Source organism: Amphimedon queenslandica, unplaced genomic scaffold, assembly GCF_000090795.2.
Source record: "Amphimedon queenslandica unplaced genomic scaffold, v1.1 AMPQUscaffold_13443, whole genome shotgun sequence".
In the NCBI taxonomy this organism is placed as follows: domain Eukaryota; kingdom Metazoa; phylum Porifera; class Demospongiae; order Haplosclerida; family Niphatidae; genus Amphimedon; species Amphimedon queenslandica.
Genome location: NW_003546321.1, coordinates 59,718 through 62,678, shown reverse-complemented (window position 1 = coordinate 62,678; position 2,961 = coordinate 59,718).

Genomic DNA, 2,961 nt, shown 5'->3' with positions numbered 1-2,961 from the left:
TCCATTTGATCTAGGAGGGTATGGAGCTGCTAGTGAATGTCGAATACCATTATGTTTCATAAATTCCTTGAAGTCATGGCTTGCAAAAACAGGACCATTATCAGAAGCAAGTTGTTTAGGCAGACCATGAGTGCTGAAAATCTGTCTGAGAGTCTTGACAGTTGTTTCTGTTGTTATGGAAGGTACCATGTGGACTTCAATCCATCTAGAATAAGCATCGACTAGAATTAGGAAATAGTGACCCATAAAAAGACCAGCATGATCCACATGCACTCGAATCCAAGGATACTTGGGACATTTCCATGGATGAACTATGGATTGAGGAGGAGCTGATCGATTTTCCTGACAATTTTGACAAGTAGCAACAAAAGTTTCTATGTCCTTATCAATCCCTGGCCACCATACATAACAGCGAGCCAGGCTCTTCATTCTGCTGATGCCAGGATGAGTTCCATGTAACTGGGTTAGCACCAGGGAACTACCTCGAGATGGTACTATGACTCTAGAACCCCGGAGTAAACATCCATCGACTATGCTAAGCTCTGTTGAGCATTGTGTGAATGGCTGAAAATCCCGAATATCATGAGGAATGTCACTTCCAGTGAGAATGACATTACATAAATGCGACAGTATTTGGTCTTTATCGGTCCATGATTTGATAGTCGCTGATGAGACCGTTGTCTCCGTGAGATGGTTAAGGACGAATACAACATCCTGTGGAGTAGGGACGGATGTAGGTTGGTCTGGCAATGGTAAGCGACTGAGAGCGTCTGCGTGAGAGTTGCTTCCCTGGTTTATGTTTTATCGTATAGGAGTATGCAGACAATATAATTGCCCAGCGTTGGATACGAGAAGAAGCCAGTGTAGGTAGTGGTTTTGCTTCATTCAGCAATACTGCAATGGCTTGTGATTAGACAAAAGTGTGAAGTGTTGACCATAAATGTAGTCGTGACACTTTCAAACAGCAAAAACAATTGCTAAAGCTTCCTTCTCGAGTTGTGAATATTGTTTTTCTGCTGGAGCAAGAGTCCTTGAAACAAAAGCAACTGGTAGTTTTGTGCCATCATCCATCTCATGACTCAGTATAGCTCCTAGCCCATACGGTGAAGTATCGCAGGAGATACTCAGAGGCTTGACTGGATTATAGTGAACCAACAAAGAAGAGGAACGTAGCAGAGTTTAGGCCTTCAGGAACGAATCTTCCTGATCTTGAGTCCACTATCTTTTTGTAGTAACTGATGCAATGGAGCTAAAGTAGTAGCTAAATTAGGGAGAAACTTGTGGTAGTAATTCATAAGACCAAGAAAGGATTTTAGTTCAGTAATATTAGTTGGTTATGGTGCATCACGCATAGCTCTGAACTTTGCTTCAGATGGATGGAGACCATTTGTGTCAATGATGGGACCTAAATACTCCACGAATGAGACTTCGAATGTGCACTTTGACTTTTTCAGTGTTAGACCGGCTGATTCGAGACGTTGAAGTACCAGGTGGAGATTGTAGAGATGTTCTGCACTGTCTCCCTGAAACAAAAATATCATCTAAATAAACACTGACCTAAGGGATATCATGAAGAAGGTTTTCCATGATTCGCTAAAACTGTGATGGTGCAGAAGCAATGCCAAATGGTAAACGATTGTATTTGAATAACCCTTTCGAGGTGTTGATCGTGGTATACTTGGATTCTTCATCAATGAGTACTTGTAAATACGCATGTTTGAGGTCCAGCTTTGAAAATACTGCCTCCAGAGAGAGAAGCAAATAAATCCTCAATACGAGGTAAAGGATAAGAATCAATAAGGAGAACAGGGTTCACTGTGACTTCGTAGTTGCCACATAATCGGATCAATCCATCTCCCTTCAGTATTGGCACTATCGGAGCAGCCCATTCAGAATGAGTTACAGGTGTGATCACTCCAAGCTCCTGGAATCGGTCAAGCTCCTTGGCCACTTTCTCCTTCAGTGAGTGAGTGACAGAATGTGGTCTGACAAAACGAGGATGTGCATCTGATTTGACATACAACATGGCTGTAATTTCACAAAGTTTCCTTAATTGTGGGCGAAATGCTTCTGTATGCTTGTCCAACACGTTACCTAGTGAAGAAAAAGAATTAAGTATTTTAATATCTGACCAGTCTAGCTTTAGATAGTCCAGCCAGTTACGACCAATGAGAATAGGTCCCTCTCCAGTTACCACTAGTAATGGTAGTATGGCTTCTTGTGACTGGTACTGCACCTTAACATCAATGCGGCCAAGTAGAGAGATCTTTTCCCCAGTATACGTAGAAAGGATGATATCAGTAGGAGAAAGAGCAGGGAGAGAGAAAGACTTGTAAGTAGCTTCACTAATTAGACATAGGGAAGCCCCAGTATGTAGTTCCATAGGTAAGTTAACATTGTTTACTTGCACTGTAATAACAATGGGTTTGGACTTGGAAGGAAAAGTAAACAATGAGTACTCTGAGTCAGGAGATGGGGGTGGCAAAGGATGTAGTTTTAGGTCAGGTTATGGGTAGGGAAATGTGGCTTTGCAGGGAGCGTCCTAGACTGCAGAGGGCTTGACTTTCACGTCTGAGGTTTCTTTGAAGAAGTCTTTGAAGGTGCTGAGCCTCTACAAACTCTAGCCAGGTGACCTTTCTTGCCACACTTTCGACAGTCTGCTTCTATGAACTTTCACTTAGTAGCGTAATGGTTACCTCCACATCTATAGCACTCCACAGTTGCACCACTTGTAGACTGACTTGTAGTATGATCATCATGTTTGCTAAATCCACCCTTGTGACGAATAATATTGACAGGAGACTGCTTAGTCTCTGTAGTCATGTTTGCCACATCCTGAGCTGCTACCTTCATGGACTGAGCCTTCTTAAATGCTTTGTCATAAGTTAGATCTGGTTCCTGCAGCAATCGACGTTGCATACGAGGATTATTTATGCCACAAACGAGACGATCACGGATCAT